At 52.7% G+C, this 19,175-nt stretch overlaps 1 protein-coding gene across 11 annotated transcripts in view; it reads right to left on the reverse strand.

Annotated features, from left to right (window-relative positions):
* Positions 1 to 9,625: 9,625 nt before the first annotated feature.
* IGSF9B (immunoglobulin superfamily member 9B) overlaps positions 9,626 to 19,175 on the reverse strand; it is a 51,654-nt gene continuing 42,104 nt past the window's right edge. For 5 of the 11 annotated variants that reach the window (XR_010784919.1, XR_010784918.1, XR_010784917.1 and 2 more), the window contains one exon: positions 9,626 to 19,110. The gene's annotated coding sequence lies outside the window, so the exon portion shown is untranslated. The remainder of the gene's footprint in view (positions 19,111 to 19,175) is intronic. The other 6 variants (XR_010784914.1, XR_010784911.1, XR_010784912.1 and 3 more) reach the window with 6 other exon arrangements.

Consider the following 19,175-nt stretch of genomic DNA (forward strand, 5'->3'; position numbering starts at 1 on the left):
GAAGGTTTTGTTCGGCCAGCAAATATTTACTGATTGCATTTAAAATAAAATATTACAATTAGCACAGAAATGAACTGCAGTCCTATATAGAAATGAATCATAGAATCAGAGAATGGCCTGGATTGGAAGGCAATTTAAAGATCATCTTGTTCCACTCCCTGCCATGGACAGGGACCTTCCACCATCCCAGGCTGCTCCAAGTCCTGGTCCAATCCACTTCCAGGGATCCAGGGGCAGCCACAGCTCCTCTGGGCACCCTGTGCCAGGCCCTCACCACCCTCACAGGGAATAATTCTCTCCCAATATCTGATCTAATCCTGCTTTATGGTTGACGCCATTCCCCCTTTTCCTGTTGCTCCAGGCTCTTGTAAAACATCTCTCCCCATCCTTCTCGCTGGCTCCTTTAGGTACTGGGAGGCTGAAATTTGGTCACCCCTCAGCTCCCCTTCTCCAGGCTGAACAATCCAAATTCTCTCAGCTTTTCCTCCCGGCAGAGCTGCTCCATCTCTCTGATGATGCTGGTGCCTCTCTCCAGCAACTCCACATCCCTCCTGAGCTGGATGAACCTCCCTGCTCTCCGAGCCCATGGAGAGGGGGCAGAAACAACAGGATTTGGGGATTTTCCTCCTCTGTAGGAGCAGCAACACAAACGTGGGCACCTCTGGAAGTGAACCATCCCTGGGAAGGGCGGGAGGCTGAGCCAGGGCGTGGGGAACAGCCCATCCTGGCGGGCGCTGCCGCTGCTCCGCGCCGCCGTCGGCCAACGTGAGGGCAGATCTGATATCCATAAATCAACATATTCCTCATTTCCAGGCATTGCAGCCTGACAGCTGTTACATGAGCACATTGTTAGGAGCTGTCAGGCGCTGATACATAGTGCCTTTTACAACATATGTTGACTTTTATCTAATGTTGTTCCATAATTAGCCCCAGGGAGTGGGAATCTGGGCAGCCGGCTGGCTCTGTGATCTCAGCTAACCTTTGCTGCTGGGGGGAAAAGGGCACAGCTGGGAGGGCTGAGAGCTTCCATGGGTGCAGGAGAAGGCAGGTGGAGCGTGGATGTGAGTGGTACCTGCAGTCCAACACTTGGGGATGCTCCCAGGGATGCAGGAGAAGGCAGGTGGATGTGAGTGGTACCCACAGTCCAGCACCTGGGGATGCTCCCAGGGATGCAGGAGAAGGCAGGTGGAGCATGGATGTGAGTGGTACCCACAGTCCAGCACCTGGGGATGCTCCCAGGGATGCAGGAGAAGGCAGGTGGAGTGTGGTTGTCAGTGGTACCCACAGTCCAGCACCTGGGGATGGAGCAGGTCTGGTTCCTTCCTGCAGTCCCTGAGTGCTTGGAAGCCATCTAAGAGCTAAAATAAAGCCCCAAGGGATTTGGGAGCTTCCCTCCTGGATGGAGTCTTGCTCAAAGCAGGGTCATGGCCCTGGGGGTCTGGGATGAGGAGGGAACCAAGAGGTTCTTCTCTCATGCATGGGTGGAGAGGGAAGACAGAGATGATTTACTGGCCAGGATGGGAGATAAATGAAGGAGCAGATGGTGGAGTTAATGAGTGGAAAGGGTAGATGGATGGACAAAGACAATGGAGACAATGTGAAAATGGATGGTTGCATTTCTACCCAGATGAGGACGAATGTTCTGATGTGTCCTCACGGCCTGGCTCCTGCCTAGGACCTCTGATGGTGCCCACAGAGGACAGTCCTTGGTCACTGTCCCTCTCACCACCCCATGGTCCTTATCACCCTTCAGGAGCACCTTTGCTGTCACCAAAAATGATTACACTCACTCTGAAATATCCCCAGGCTCCTGCTCCACCAAAACAAGCACCAGAGTGCTCAGAACACGTTGGTCTCCATGGAACAGCTCCCAGCTTTGAGGAGAAGCCCCATGGGAGTGATGGCTGCAGGGAGGGGACACTGTCCCACTGCAGCCCCGGCTGCCTGGGCTGTTTTCCCTTCCTCGCTGCAGCTGCTCAAGCTTGAAAAAACAGGAGAGGAAAAATAAATCAATGAGACACCAAGATAAATATGCTTTCCGTGTTGCAGCCGATTCCTCTGGACGTGCCGTGGTGGCTGCATAATTCATAAACTCACCCCTAATATGCAAATGGGGCAGCTCCTGCCAGGCTGGCCCACAGGGACCCGAATTTTCCCCCACTGGCAGACAAGCCCCTGTTGTGTGTGGTTTTGGGGTGCAGAGTTGTGTGTTCGTGTTCAGCACCAGGCTGCCCTGGTGCAGAAATCCTCATTTTGGGGTCTGGAGCACTCCCACACCCCACCACAGAGTGATCCTGGGCCAGCCCCAGGTCTGGGAAGGGCTGGAGAGCGAGGCACAGCTCAGCTGCAAGTGCCCAGGAGAATTCTTGGGGGAATCAATCCCTGCCCAGCCCTGGCCAAGCACAGACCCCTCCAGCTCTGCATCCACCCATTTCCAAACTTTCAAGGCAGCATTTCATCTCTCCTCACAAAAACCATATTTCTGAGAATGAACCCCAGCCAGAACCCAAGAAACTTCTCCAAAGTGAAGGATAAAACCCAACTCACCCATGGCTGGGCATCTCCTGGCAGGGGCAGAGCTGCACAGCCCCTCTCACTGCAGGGTTACTGTTGTTTTGCTGAAGAAATCCTTTTTTTCCATATTTTCACACCGCCCCCCTCACTCTGGATTGTCACAGACATCTTTTATAAAAAATCCTTTCCTTAGGATTTTTCCTCCTGAGAAGCTGAGAGGCCTCAGGAACAAAATGTAACCAATGGTTATCTGCTGCTGTGGAATGCAACAGGTGCATCTGGGATTGGGCTCATGTGGTTGTTTCTAATTAATGGCCAATCACAGCCCAGCTGGCTCAGACAGAGAGTCCAAGGCACAAACTTTTGTTATGATTCCTTCTTTTTCTATTCTTAGACAGCCTTCTGAGGAAATCCTTTCTTCTATTCTTTTAGTATAGTTTTAATGTAATATATATCATAAAATAATGAATCAGCCTTCTGAAACATGGAGTGAGATCCTCATCTCTTCCCTCATCCTCAGACCCCTGTGAGCACGGTCACTCTGGGTCACTGTGGGGATGATCCAGCCAAAGATTTCCCCAGGTGCTGCATGTCCATGGAGCCAAAAGGATTTGTGCCACCACATCAGGGATGAGACATTCCCTCTGTCCCATGGAACCCATCTCCTGCCCACAGCCCCCCCTGGATGGGTTTGATCTGAGGATCCAGGTCTTTAAAAAGGAAAATTTCACAGGCATTTCCTTCCCGTCCTTCAGACAAACACAACAGTGAAGGAAAGCACCTGGCTAAGACCTTGATGCAGCAGAAGGGCAAGAAAACCTACGTGCTTTTATGAGGGATTAGGGCCAACTTAGTTGTGTATTAAGCTACTAAAGGCTTATAAAAGCCCTGAAGAATAGGCTGCACTCCTTGGAAAAACCTCCCAGGGCTCCACTAAAAATGTCAATTTAAAGTTAGAGTGCAGCCTGCTTTAGTGCAGAGCCGTGCTCTGCAAACAGCAAGCCTGGAGAGGGGAGTTTGGGGGGGAAAAATGGGATTTGGGTCCCCTGCATGGATAGCACAGGGCTGAGGGGCAGCTGGGAATAAACACTGTTTGTCAGTATGGGTGAGAATGATGGGTGTTACAGAACTCAGCACCGAGTTGTCAGCTAGAAAAGCAGTTTATTGGTGATTTTAGCACTGCAGCATCCTCAGGGATTCCTTTCAGGCAGCACATGCAAGACCAGGGTGTGACCTAGGGATGGGCAGGGTCCTGGCAGGGAGTGCTGGGGATGGAGCCCACCTTGCTCAGCTCCCAGCTGAGCTTCTCCCTTTGCAGGGGCTGCCCACAGCCTTCTGCTGCTCTCCCCAGCTCTGTGCTCCTTCCTCCTCCATCCCTCCAGCTCAGCTCACCAGGAGTGGCTGCTTTTCCCAGATAAATGGCTTAATTAGCTTCCTATTGACTCAAGGAGCACATTCCTCTGGCAGGGCTGCGAAAGGAGAGGCAGGGGAGCACATCCTGCATCCCAGCAGCACCACAGGCTGCCAGGATGGAAAGCTCTTTGCCCCATGGAATCACAGCTGAGAAAGGCAGATCCAGCCCCAGGAGGGGTTTCTGGTCCCTGCATGAGCATCCCTGGAGCAAATTCCATCCTGTATTCCCTGGGAGAAGAGGAAAACACAAAGGGTGAGACTGTGGCAGGAGGAGAAATCCAATAAATAAAATTATTTATTTATTTATTTGTTTGTTTATTTATTTATTTTTGGGGAGGTGGGGTAATAAAATTCTATGAAATTAAAATTAAATTAAAAAATAAAATACAATACAATAAAATAGGAAATTTTTAAAAGTAAAATTAAAAATAAAATAAAAATTAAAGTAAAATAAAATTCAAATTAAATTAAATATTATAATAGTAATAGTAATAATGATAATAATGATGATAATAATGATGATGATGATGATGATAATAATATTAGTAATAATGAAAATAAAAATAATAATAATAATAATGGTGCAGCTGCTGGACAGTAAGTCTGGAAATCCAAGCACGAACACCAAATATGTCTGCAAGACACAGGGAAAAATTTTAATTTTGGAAACTGGCAAAAGATTTGAGATAGCTGGAGAACAATCAGCGCTTCCCTCCGTGCCTGGAGGGACTGACAAACTTTGCATAAACAATTTTCTTTCCCTCTGATGTGGAAAAGCTGCCATGGAGCAGTGGGAGAGGCTGATGCTGGTCCCCACTGACTTGAGGAAAGCCAAGCCCAGAAGGATTCCTTGGAAAATGACATTAATGGCCCGGAGCAGCAGGATGGGGGGAATGCAATGGGAGAAGGGGAAGCAGCAGCTCTGATTTCTGACCCAGGGATCCTGTGCTGCTTCCTAATCATGAACTCTCAACCCTGACCCCGTAGGAAAAGATATTTCCCTGCTAAATTAATTGCCATTCACTGAAAACAGGGTGTGGGGGTTAGAAATAATCCCTTTTCCAGGCAAACCCCCCAGACTGCACCATCCCAAGACAAGCACCAGCACTAGAATATTAATGTGGTGGAGGATGCTGTCCACCTCAGCCAGGCACCCAGCTCCAGCACAGCACAGAGATACCAGGAGCTCAATTTGTGTTTGCCTGAGCCAAGGAGAAAATCTAATTAAACATGGCGTGGGGGCTTGGAGGAGCTGGGGATGGGGCAGGAATATAAAGCATGGCTGCTGCCTGCAGATCAGAGGGCAATATTAATAAACCCACGGAGGGGGACGGTGGGATCAGCTGGTAATATTGATAAATGGAAAGCAAAGACAAAGCAGCCTGGGAATATTGGATGGTGAAGCTGATAAAAAGACAAGCAGGGATGCAGGCAGCCCTGTTGTCCTGCTGGAATGAGCAGTGCAGCTTCCCAGTGGGATGGCACTGAGCATCCCAACAGCCCCCAGCTGGGCATGGGGGAATTCTGGCCCCATGGGCCTCTACATCCATTGCTGTGCCCCAAAATGTGCAGCCCCAGAGCACCACAGGCACCCTGCACACCCCAGAGGCAGGTCAGGGTGGGAAGAAGCTGTGGAGACACAGGCACAGGGTCTGGGATTCAGCCTGGGAGCTGGGGAAGCTCTGGGGATGGGGAGCAGGGACACAGCAGTGGGAGAGCACAGCAGGGTGGGCTGGGGGCACAGAGCCCTGGAGGAGCTCCCAGCTTGCTCCACCAGCTTCAGGGATTGCTGTGGCTGGGCTGAAGGCAGGGCAGAGGGCATGGCACAGCTCCCTGCAGCTCCCTCTTACCTGCAGCTTTCATTTGGAGCATGAGGTGAGAGTTTCTCTCAGAGTGACCTTGAGTGTCCCCAAAGCCCCTGGTGTGAGACTGAGGCACCCAGCACTCCCCACCCCTGCCAGCAGCACATCCAGCCAGGGCATCAAAAAGAGCCACTGAGTGCGTTTTAAATAAAAGATCTCATCTTTCAGAGCTATTGGAGTGATGATTTAAACATGAAGTCAAAGGCAGTAATGGTGTTGTCAGAGCCGTGGTGGTAAATCCAATCAATAATTCACTGATAGCAGACACTCCAGCCAGACCTACCTGTGGAGGGCACAGAGCCTCCCCCTGGGGCATCCCCTGCATCCCTGCCAGCTCCTGCCAGTGCCACCCATCCTGGCAGCAGAGGTTTGGCCCTCAGTGGGGCTGGGAGAGAGCCAGGAGCCAGATGTGGGGCTCCAGAGGAGGGGAATGCTGCCTGGCTCCAGGAGGGGAAATAAATTTGTTACCTGGGGACAGGTGTTCAAAATGCTGGGAGCACCTCAGCTCAGTGATTGCAGATCAAGGCTTTTTGTCAGCCCCTGAACCATTGGAGAGAGTCCAAACTGCCCTCAGGAAATGTCAGCTGTCCTTGTGAGGCTTAAAAGCACAGCCAGGGGATTGTGCCCCAGGCCACCAGCACAGCTGGGCTGCCCACCTGCACTGGGGGGACTGGGGATACTGGGGGGGCGTCACAGCTGCCATGCACACCAGTGCCATCCTCCCCCAGCCCAGGGATCATCCCCTGTGACCCACACAGCCTGGGTGAGCTCCAGCAGCATCATTCTGATGCCTTAGGATTTCAGCTTTTCTATTTTTCCATCTATTTGTGACCCTGCAGTTCTTTAGTGTAGAACTCTGAACTCCACACACAGTGGGAGCTGCTGCTTCCCCGTTTGGGGCAGACACAACAATTCCTCTCCAGGCCTGGCAATCAAGGACACCTCACTGCCTCAGGCCCCAGAGATGGGAACAAAAGGGGGCAGCAAACTTGGGGTCAATGACTTCATCAGCTGAAGCTGGAATTGGCAGATTCACCCCCAAAATGCAAATGGACCAAACTCATAGAAGTGTGAAAACCCATGACCCATTGTCCATTTTTGGGTGGGTTTTGTCTGCCCTAAATGTACCTGAATAAACATAATGTACTTCAATAAACATAACTACTTTTTATTCTCTTCATTTTGTCTGGCCTCTGTTTTTAGGCAGCCCAAAAGGCATCAATTCAACTGCACAGTCCTCAGTCACAGCCCGCCCACCCTGAGTTTTCCCCCTCACTCTCTCTGAAGCAGCGTGGGTCAGTTCTCCTGTGCATCCAGCCGGGAGGATTCCTCCTCCTTCCCGCAGGGTTTCACCAAGCCTGGAACAGAGATGGAGGGCAGCCCCTGAGCAGCTCCCCAGCATCTTCCCACCCGTGCTGGGACCACAGCAGGACAGTCCCTGATCTCTGCACCAACAGAGCAGAGGGGTGCAGGGGCCAGGGCTGCCTCAGCCCCCGGTTTTGGGGAGCAGGGATGTGGGAACAGCCTTTCCCTGCATCCCTGCTCCTCCCTGGAGTGGGATTTAACTGGGAAGCTCCAGAGCTGACGCCCCAAAGATGCTGCATCCCTACCACTAGAGGGGTTCAGCTGGGACCGGGGTTTAAGCCTGGAACCGACCCCAAGGATGCTGCAGGGGCTGAGCCCTGTCCCCAGCGTGCTGAAAGCAGAACATGTTCCAGCCCCTAAAATCCTTGCAGGGAGGCTGGGGGGGGGGGCTTCGTGCAGACCCCAGCGCTGGGGGATAGCTCAGACAGACAGACAGACAGACAGACAGCAGCATCCCCTCCATGCTGGCCCTGCGGGGGACACACGGAGCACAGCGATGCTGGAGGTGATCGAGGCAGCCTCCTCTTCCTCGGAGCGCATCGCCAGCGCCGGGAGCTGCCTAGCCGGCACTGCCACCTCGTGGCACGGCCACCAGCGAGCCTGGGGACAGCGGGCACGGCCACCAGCGAGCCTGGGGACAGTGAGGCACGGCCACCAGCGAGAATGGGGACAGCGGGGCACGGCCACCAGCGAGCCTGGGGACAGTGAGGCACGGCCACCAGCGAGAATGGGGACAGTGAGGCACGGCCACCAGCGAGAATGGGGACAGCGGGGCACGGCCACCAGCGAGCCTGGGGACAGCGGGGCACGGCCACCAGCGAGCCTGGGGACAGCGGGGCAGGGCCACCAGCGAGAATGGGGACAGTGAGGCACGGCCACCAGCGAGAATGGGGACAGTGAGGCACGGCCACCAGCGAGCCTGGGGACAGCGGGGCACGGCCACCAGCGAGAATGGGGACAGTGTGGCACGGCCACCAGCAAGGCTAGGGACAGCGGGGCACGGCCACCAGCAAGGCTAGGGACAGCGGGGCACTGCCACCAGTGACCCTGGGGACAGTGTGGCACGGCCACCAGCGAGTCTGGGGACACTGTGGCATCACACAGTCCCGGACACACTCCATGGCTGCACACAGACTTCATTATCCTGGGGCTCCTGCGGGATGAATCAGCGCAAAAAGATGGAGAAAAACTCCAGAGGGAGCAGGTAAAGGGGAGGGGATGAGAAAGGGAACTGTGGGAGGGGACAGTAAGGGACAGGGCTCACCGTCCATCATCAACCTGCCAGATGGGGTTGGAGCTCACCCAAAATCAAGACCTGAGCATCAGTGTCCATCCCAGTATCCAGCTCAGCCTGGAGCACCAGCTGGGACATGCTGCAAATCCCAGGGGGACAAGACAACTTGGGATGCTGAGGGCAAAGAACAGCCCAGCATCCCCCACAAACACCTCTGGGGCAGCCCACCCCCTCCCCACAGCCCCACTGAGCAAATCAATGGCAGCAACCGAGCCTTTTTATAGATATTTTTTTTTAGCAAATGTTTATTTATATCAAAATACAAAACATTTCTGAAGCAGGGTAATGTTACATGAGGAGCAAGTTAATCGATTCCAAAACCCATCATTCTCCTACAGCATGGCTAGTTGTACGTAACATTGCAACACTGCCAGAATTTCTTATAGTGGGTACATTAAAATAAGAAAAAAATCAACTCAAGAAGTCAATCTATGAACATGCAATGTTACCGGCGATAAATTAAATACTCAGCAGGCCTTAAAATTCCAACAGGCAGAGACCGAGGGACCAGCTACTCCCAGTAAGGCAGGGCTTCAAACTCTCATTGCTTCCACTTTTTTTGTTGGCTTATGAGCATTTACTCATTAACTGACAACAGTCCAAGAGCCAAAAGGACCCAACTTTCTTGGCAGAGTGGGATTATTGCTTCGAGCTATCAAAGCAGCCCCAGCTCCCCAGGGGAAGGGCTGGCAGAGGGCTCGCAGGGCAGAGCCAGGGGTCTGCCTTGGCTGAGCGCTGCGGAGCTCGGGCTGAGCTGGAAGATGTGGAATCCCCCGGAGGAGGGGGCGCGGGGGGTAAAACGCCCTCGAGGTCTCGGATCCCTGCCCAGGGCAGGATAGCACCCAGTCGGAAGGAGAGTTTGGGGTGAGGGACCCCCACTTGTGCCCCTCATCGCACGCCTGGGGAGTGATGCTGAAATTTGGCTTTCCCTCCCCGCGGGCCGGGAATTCCCGGGAATGAACGACGATTCCCATGCCGGGGAATTCCAGGGATGCCGATGGCGAGCGCGGCCATCGGTCCCTCCTGCTGGCATTTCCTGGCCTTGGCGGAGGCCGAGAGCAACAATACAGATACAGAGAGATTATAGAGAGAGCGGAATAAGTTTCGTATAAGGCTTTGGTACAGCACCATCATGTCAGATTTATTTGTAAATCGTTTACAGAAAAAAAAAGCTTACTGAAAAAATAGTGTTTTGTTTCTCTTATCTTTTTTTTTTTTATTATTTTTTTTATTATTATTATTTTCTTCTGAGGAACATACCTGAAAGTTCAAAAATTAACCCTCTAGTTGCCGTCTGGGCTCCCATCAAATGCTCGTTTTGCTGTGTGCAGTTCCAAAATGAAGCTACTTGATCCCAAATCCCACTAAATTGTGACGCAGCCTGCCAAGCTCACAGCATCCACCAGTCACTAAAATCAACACCACAGAAACCCGGCAGCTGATCGCTACTCACTGTTTAGTAAAAATTAAAAAAGAATTAAAAAAAAAGAAAACAAAACCCTAATAAAACTTCCAAAAAAAGAGGAAAAAAAAAAAAAGTCACGACAACGAACGTTATGGAACCAGCGACACTAAAGTTTCTTTTATTGTTATTGTTATTTAAAAAAGTCAGTTCCACTGGTTACCATTGAAACAGCACCAAAGAGCACCCTAACGTGTGTTATACATCGTAATACTCGACATTCAAGAGATGGAAACGAGGTTGGATGGTCTAGTCTTTATATCCAGAGGCAAGAAATTCTTCTTAAAAAGAAAAAGTTGTAGCACGCAACCAGAGACGCGCGTTGGGTCCGGAAGAAAATCCTGCCTTAGGGGAAAACACTATGGGGTTAGGAGGGGACTAAATCAAGAGCTACCTATGGAGGTCTACGAGGGTTCAGAGAGTCTACAAACCTATTAAAAGGGGATTAAAAAGTCTGGGCTCCCCCGGAGAGCCAGGGATGCTCCCATGGGAGAGCTGGAGATGCTCCCGGGGGACCCAGGGCTGCTCCCCGAGGAGCTGCAGTGCAGCTGTGATCCCCTAATGCCCAAAGGATGAACCTTATGGCAACGTGGGCATTCCCAGGATTTCCAAAGGGCTTCCCCACACGGGAGATGCCAAGGGACCAGAGCCTGCACAGATGTGTGGAAGGTCCTGCACCCCCTGGGGCCACGGGAGCATCCCCTGCCTGCTCTGTGCCAGCCCCGGAGAAGGAAAATAAGGGAAGTTTGGCCTTAAAGTGCATCTGGGAGGGCAAGGAGTGAGTGCCAGCATCTCCCACCGAGCCAGAACCTCCCGAGCAGAGACAGGCACTTCCCACAGCTGCCAGCCGAGCGGGAAGAGCCTGGGAGGGGGCAGAAGCAAACTGCCCCTGGACAGCTTCCCACAGCTCCCAGGTGAGCAGGAAGAGCCTGGGAGGGGGCAGAAGCAAACCCCTCCCCTGGACAGCAAGCTCCAGGCAGGTGCACACAGATGGAGGCAGTGGGGATGGTGTCCAAAAAAAACCAAACCAAAGAAACCACGGGAAGCAGGATGATGCTGTGGGAGCCAGCACCCCTGAGCACAGGGAGGGGGCAGCTCCTGATGTGTCTGTTTGGCATCCAGAGGGTTAACGGTACTGTGGGAAGTGTGCTTTGTAAACATTTCGAGCTTTCCTTTGCCTGTTTTTTTTCTGTAAGTGATTCCAGGGGAGATGGGGGTAGGAGAAAGCTGCCCGCCCCCCTGCCCACCCCCAGCAATACCCAAAGCCCCACGGGGGGGGGCAAGGCAGCCCCCCAGCCCGGACACTGAGTGGTGAGAAATCTCATCCCTTCTCTTTCTCCTGACATCCTCTTTTTTTTTTTTTTTCTTTTTTCTTCTCCCGTTCGTTTGTTTTATTTTAACATATAAAATACTCACTTATGTATTTACCGCTAATAAATGCAAGTTAGTCCCACCAAACATGCTTTGCTTCGATATCAAGAATTGGTGCTGAACAAATCTCGGCTGGATATTAGAAACATCCCCCACCCCAGCCACCCCCCCCGACCCGACGAAGAAGAGAGAGAAATATCATGGAAAATACAGGTGACACCTACGGAGGACACGGGGCTGCTGCGAGGGGCCAGCTCCTGCCAGCGCCTCAGCCGTGGGGCACCACGCTGAGGGACCTCTGCCTGCCTCTGCAGGGGTGTAAGCACTCCAGGGCTCTGCCACCGTCCCCTCGGGGACATCTGAGCCCAAACAACAGCACCTGGACCCCCCCAGAGCCCAGGATTGTGGGACACAGGCTGAGGGGAGCCACTGCCCAAAGACAATCCCCAAATCGTGCCCCAGTGAAGGCACGGGGGTGGTTTGCAGCTCCCTGGCATTGCTCAGTCCCAAACTGGCTCCTTGTCCTGCCACAGCCCAGGGGGAAGGGGGCAGGGATCCGGCGGGTCCGTACTGCCCTGCAGGAAAAGCCCCAAATATCCCCAGCACAGCCCCCACCGCGCCAGGGCTCGATGCCACCTCAGCCATAGGGACAGGGAGAGCCCCAGATCCTATCCAGAGGGACAGGGAGAGCTTCAAATCCCACCCATCCAGGCAGGGAGAGCCTCACATCCCATCCAGAGGGACAGGGAGAGCCCCTCATCCCATCCAGAGGGACAGGGAGAGCACCTCATCCCATCCAGAGGGACAGGGAGAGCCTCTCATCCCATCCAGAGGGACAGGGAGAGCCCCTCATCCCATCCAGAGGGACAGGGAGAGCCCCTCATCCCATCCAGAGGGACAGGGAGAGCCCCTCATCCCATCTATCCAGGCAGGGAGAGCCCCACATTCCATCCAGAGGGACAGGGAGAGCCCCACATTCCATCCAGGCAGGGAGAGTTTCAAATCCCACCCATCCAGGCAGGGAGAGCCCCTCACCCTATCCAGGCAGGGAGAGCTTCAAATCCCACCCATCCAGGCAGGGAGAGCCCCACATCCTGCCCCAGTGGACCCCAGCAGCCCCACAGCACCAGTAGGCCCTGGGAGACTCAGCTGGAGAGGTCCTGACATTCCCTCCAGAGCAGGTTCCCCGCTCCAGCCAGGTGCAGGGACCTGGAGAATGCCACTGTGGCCACCCGGGTGGCTCTGAGGGGCTCTGAGGGTTTCAGAAACCCTCGAGGTTTATCAGGGCAGCAGGGACAGGTGATCAGGGAGGCAGCAGTGTGGGGACCCTGTCCCCACAGCGTGTCCCCACCCTGTGCCACCCCCAGGCTGCAGCTCCCTGATGCTCCTCAGAGCTGAAATTTGTCTTTTTTCTCTGAGAAAAAAAAGCCCAAGACAGCCCTCAGTGGAAACACCACCTCACCATGGCCCTGGGCAAGCTGGCAGCAAGCCCAGGCTTCCCCATGCCGGGATTTTGTCCCTTTTTAGTGTTTTTCCCTATTGAAACAGCAAACAGTGGTGATGCTGGGCCCGGAGAGGGCAGATCCCCCGGAGCACTGCAAGCCCCCCAGCCTGGCCCAGCCCTCCTCTCCCTCGCCACTGTATTGCTCAAACAGCACTAGGCATGGATACAAAAATAAAACAGCTATGTGACTTAGATATATATAATTTTTATATATATATATATATTTGTATATATATTTTTTGTCTATTTATAGGTGGATGGAGAAGCAGAGAAGCTGAAGCGCAATATAATGTAAAAATACTCGCTCTGCTCCTGCTGTTGAGACTCTCCCCACCTCTGACAGCCTCTCTCATGCTGCACAGAAGTTTCTGACACCTATTACTAACGAATTATTTTAAATATTTATTCTCCCCCCTTCTAAAATAGAGAGTAAATATATATTTGTTTAATTTTATATACAATGCGGTTTCAATACACCAATATCATTTCTTTAGATAGAGATACTGGGGCTCATTTCTCAAGTCTATTTTTTTTTGTGTGTTTTATTTTAATCTAAGTGCTGGGGGGGGAGTGGGTGGAAATCCAAGGAGCTTTCAGACCTGGGAAGATGGGCACCCTCTTTTGCAGCCCTGCAACCTCAGGAGAACAAGAATAAAAGCCCTCCTGGGAGAGAAAGTGTCATTTTGATGGTAAATATAAAATCCGGGCAAGCTGTCCTCCATGGGGGATGCCAGCCCCTCCATCCTGCATTTCCCACCCCACTGCAACCAGTACAAAAATCCTTATCTACCTCTAGAGCACATGCTTGCCTCAGCCAACACCCCCGAGCCTGGACCAGCCCCTCTGCCCCCCTCTCACTGCCCACCCCCTCCCCAGGTCCCTCCTCCATCCATGCACGTATCAAAAGCCAGCCAGAGCCCCAGGACTGGGGATGCTCATCCTGCTGCCACGCAATGCTGAGGAAAAGAGCTCAGCCAGCTGTGCCAAAACACCCAAAATTGGGGAAAATGGAAAAACACGGCTCCCTCTCATCCCAGTCACCCAGGCAGGGGAACAGGCTCCCATCTCCACACAACCACACTGGTCCTCCCTGCTTGGGGATGTGCCAACTGATGGAAATTGAGTGCAATATTAAGTTTCTTCTTTTGCTGGCACCGGTGTTGCCAAATCTGGTCGCTGCCTCCCAGCCCTCAGTTCCTGGATCAAGCATTCCCTGACAGATTTCTAACAGGAACAACTGCACTTCCTACCTCTCCTTCCCACAAACACAGGCAGAGAGTCAAGACACTCAAAAACAGAAAAAAAAAAAACAACAGAATTTGGATGGAGGGGCGAAATGGGAGTAAATATCCTGCTTTCTGTAAGGGCCACCCCGTGCCCAGACAGCACAGGGATGGCTCTGGGAGAGGAGTGAGGATCCAGCCTGAATCCAGCTGCCCCCGTGCCCGGGGTCAGTACCAGCTCTGGCATCACTGGTGACCAAACCCCCTCTCTGCCTCAGATCCTCAAAGTCCTGCTAATGAGGTTTAAAATAAAAAGACTCTGTCAAGAACATCTTGTCCCTCCCAGGAGGCACTGCTGGGGCTGGCTGGCACAGCCAGTGCTGCATTCCTCAGCTCAGGGGACAAATTTAGCTGTATCCCTCTCTCATCCCTTCTGACTCACGCTTCTCTGGGAAGAACAGACGCAAAGCAAAATGCTTTCACACGAGTAACCAGAGAGCAGCATCTAGAGGGACTCGAGGGAAGGGTTTTTGCGTGGTGCAGCTTTTTCTTTAAGCGATGGCACCAGGGATGAGGCAATGTGACATCCTCCTCCCGTGTCCTGTCCCGTGTCACGCCCCACGTGCCTCGGGCACGCAGAGCACAGGACCTGACCCTCCTGCTCCTCCATCTCAGGGCCCAAGGGTGAGTCCCAGACAATGAACAAAGCAAAGCTAAAAACTGGGGATGAAATAATGAAACAGAGCGATCTGTTGTGTGCAGCAGGGCCGCAGCGCAGCTCACGCCGGTGCCTCTCCATCCCCAAACTCCCCTCAGGCTGCAGCTGCTCCCAGCCCCTTCCCAGCTTGGCCCATCCTGATCCCCCGCTCCAGCACGGCTCTAAACTCTCCCCATGACACACACATACCCCGACATGCAAATCTACTGAATTCTGCAAACCTATCTACCTTTGTCCTATGCTTCTCTATCTATTTATATCTCATATGTACAGTGGGTTTTACTCCAGTTCCTTGAGAAGATTTCCTTCCAAAAAAGCCCTGACTTCAGTCTGGGGCTGCAGCGAGCCCATGTGGGACGTGTGGAAATCCCTGAAGGTCCAGCCTCATGGAAAAATACCTCCAGATAAGAGCTACAGCTGAAACCAACCCAAAACTCCAAGAACTCCCAAATCTACGTCACTGCCTGAAGCAGGAAGAGAAACCAAAATGCCAGGCGGATTTTGTCCTAATACAGACAGCAAGGTGGGAGCAGCAATGAGTCTGGAATGTGTGTCATGTCTGGATGCCACCAGACATGACTAAGCCCTGCCAGGACCGTGCCTGGGCTGCTGATCCCAAATCCAGTGTCCTCAGCACTCCCAGAGGTAGGTACAGCAAGCTGTTATTCCCTTTATATTCCCTTTACATTTATATATCCAAACAGCATCACCTCCAGCCTTCCTCCAGTGGCACTGAGGCAGCTGACAAGGTGACAAACACCAGATGAACAGCCTGGAGTCCCCCCATGCCCCAAAGCAGCCTCCAAGTCACAGGTGACCAGCACAGGGGAGCAGGAATGAGAATCCTCCCAGGAAAAGGATTTCCCCTGCTCACACAGCCAGCATGAGGGCTCACGGTGACTCGGGGCAGACTGCAAACCATGCCGAGGTTCAGACTGGGAAGGGACCCTGGGACCTTGCAGCTCCCCCATCCCACAAACTCATCACTCCCTGTGCCCGTGGGTGCTGTAGTGGCAGGCACAGCAACGGGGCCCCACAAACGAGCCCTGAATGCTCCCTCTCCCCCCTGACACTAACTTGCATTTTCCTTCACGTCAACACTGCAGAACCAAAACGCTGCTGGGGCTGCACGGCAAAGTCACCTTAGAAACACGTGGATGAGAGCTCAGCAAGCCCTGCTGGAAAAGCAGGCAAAGCACTTTCCCTGCCCTTTTTCCCTGCCTGCTCCAGGACTCCTTGTTGGACTGCAAGGGATAGCACCCCAGGAGCACCCCTTTTCCACAGGATCTCAGTGGCATCCTCTATCCACCTCTCCATGTCACCTTCCCCAGCTCAGGGTGCCCCAATCCTGCAACCCCCAAGGTGGCACGAAACCAGTGCTGGAGCATCCCCACCATGGCCCCCTTGCAGGGAGAAGCATCAGCAAGGACCCCCCAAAACGGGGCTGGTATCCCTACACTGACACCCCAGCAGAGCCCAGGGACAATATCCTTGTGATTCAGAGGAATTTTTTCACCGTGGGCCAGGATTTGCCAAGGGACCTAATAGAACATCATGTTCACAACGTGAAAGGAGGAATTGTACAGTTACTGATAGATACAGAAAGAGCCATCTACCTCAGACCAGCTTAGAAAATAAGAGAGTGTGGCCCAGGAAGATAAAAATCAAGATATATTTTGCAGCATGAAAGGAAAAAAAAAAAAAATAATGAAGAAGCAGCAGCAGCAGCGACAGCAGCTGTGTTTGCAAACCACCAAAGCGACACGGAGTTCAAACGGGGGTGAAATGGGGGAAGTGTTTGGCATCGTCTGACACGGCTTCGATGTTTCCAGGTCCACGGAAGGAGAGAGGAGCGACCCTGAAGGGCATGGAAACCAGAGGGCTGGGAGAAGCGAGGAGGAGGTTGCCAAAGCAAGAGGCGAGCCAGTCAGCCAAAGCGCGGCCCGAGTCTATCAGAAGGTAACTCGGTCTAGCAGGGAAAGGAGTTAAGGATGGTTTTAGGGAGGAGCTGCTTCCACGAGGCGCCCGGGCGGGATTTCCCACTCCAGCAGCGTGGCAGGTACACGGCTGAAAGAGAGAGGGCTGCAGCTCCAGCCTCTAAAGGTCGAAGACCATGAAAAGCCCAGTGGCTCAAAACACCTGCAAAAGGAAAACAAATCTCAAAAGACTGACCCAGCAAGCCGGCATGCTCCGTCAACCTGCCCTGCACTCCAAGTCCTCTAGAGCTCCTTAAGATGGGATGGGGCATAGTCCTGAGGTAGAAACCTCAAGAGCCTGAAGACAGCGCCTGGCCCATCCGAACGGGTGTCGTAAATCGTTTGGAAAGCACTCAAATGGAAAAGCAACCCTCTGTTCCAGAGGCTGAGGCAATGAGAGCAAAAGGAAGAGCAAGTTGGCCATGGCACAGGCAGCACAGAGCCTCCACGCCTCCCCCAGCCCCGAGGGTCACCTGTCCATCAGGAGCAGCCCAGCTGGAGGGACCGGCGAGCTGAAGTTGGCCAAGCCAGGCAGAGTTTTCCCCGCTGCCGAGCGGGAGAATGGCATTAAATCAATTCAGATCCGAGCAGGTTCTAGGGAAAAAACCCTAAAAACACACCCAAAGAAAAGAAATTCGCAGTCATACTGTTAGCAAGGTTGAGTTCTCACTCTGAGAGTTGAGGTTCTTACGTCAGGTCACTCGTCAGGTCAATAAAAAGCCCTGGTACAGGCTGGAAAGAGAGAGGCATTTCTGCCAGACCCTCCCTCCTTCCCAAGACAAACCTGGTGATGGTTTGAGAAAGTTGTTAAAGCTCAGAAATATCTGGTTATCGATTTAGAGGATTCATTGTCCAGCGGTTCAAACCTTACTTAGGGCCTGGAGATTGGAAAAGACACGGTGCTCTGCTTTTGGTGGCCACAGGTTCCCGAGCATCCTGCTGGGAAAGGAAGCACAACCTCTAAAACCAGGTATAAGGAGGCAGAGCAATCAACAGGCTCCAACCTAAAAGCGTGGCATGGTCAGAGAGCCAGATCACAACCGAGAGCTCACGTCTTCCTCCAAACATCTCAGCCCTTGGAGGTTCAACCAGCAGCAAGAGCAAAAACCAAGGCAAAGCAGAATTAAAGGCGAGATTGCAGAGAATCTCTTGGCAATTCTACCTGGGAATAAACAAAAGTTTCATATGCAAATAGAGAGCCTGGGGCTAAAAACATGCCTGCAGGCTCTCCAGCTCTCCTGACACTTTTTCTACAGCCTGAATCCACTCAAAGCAAGAATATCTACATGAAACACTCGGTGTTTTATTCCCAGGCAGGCCGGAGGGTTTAGCACTTTACCGCAGAGGAAGAACTGTGCAAACCTGGATGCAGTGGTTGATTTTACCACTTCAAACCAAAAAAAAAGAATCAACTCTAAATATTTTAAAGGTAGGGATTGCTTGGTATTAGCACTAAGCATTTACATAGCACTTGCAGTCTGTAGGCCACCAAGTGCTTGTCCAAAGTGCTCAAATATGACTTATCCCCATTTTACAGATGGGAGAACTGAGGCACAGAGAGGTCAAGTGACTTGCCCAAGGCCACGCAGTCAGAGAGTGGAGGCAGAGCAGGAAAGTGAGCCCGGCTGTTCTCGGGTTACACCTTGCCTGCTAAAAACAAACCAAAAAAAAGGCCTATGCAATCCAGAAAACCACCAGCCACCAAACCTACCCTATTCTGAAGAGGAAATACATTCTGGTGAAGAGTTTGAACAGCATTACTGAGGGGAACAGGGAGCAAAGGGAGGGGCACAACCCTGGCAGGTGTCACAGCCGACACATCCGGGCTGGAGCAGGAAGGAAAAAGGGAAAAACAGTGAAACCAGCAGCAACATATTTTAAGCTGGCGCGAAACGCTGGGCTTAGCTTTGCACGGAGCCATCCACGTCCATCCGCAGAGCTGGGCACTTCCAGATGCTCTCCCTGGGGCTCAGCACCTGCCGACGGAGGCTTTGGGCACCAGGCAGCCAAACCCCGCTCGCCCGCACGCCCACGTCTCCCCCTTTGCGGTTATGGGTAGGGATTAAACATCACACAGTAAGAAATCACATCACCATGCGGCGCTGAAGAACATTTGCCTGAGATACACAGAGCAGCCGGGCAGAATTAATCAAACCCACCCTCATCAAAGCTGGCACACGCCACGCCTGGAGGGGGAAACACCCCCAGATCGCATCAGCCCCGCACCTGCGCGCTCGCGCGGCATCAAGCACACCTCACCGAGGCTCAAGTGCATTTGCACACAGACAAATGGTGATTTCTCACATTGATTCGAAGGCTCAGGGTCTTTCTGGCTTTTCCCTTTCAGAGATAGGTAAGGAAAGATGTCACGGATGGTTTTGCTGCTGTTACCTTCACGTCAAAGGAGGCTGGGAAGGGGGAGGCAGGGAGATTTTCACAATTACATCTTTCCTGGGATTATTTGGTCATGTTT

This window comes from Molothrus aeneus, chromosome 22 (genome assembly GCF_037042795.1).
Source record: "Molothrus aeneus isolate 106 chromosome 22, BPBGC_Maene_1.0, whole genome shotgun sequence".
NCBI lineage: Eukaryota > Metazoa > Chordata > Aves > Passeriformes > Icteridae > Molothrus > Molothrus aeneus.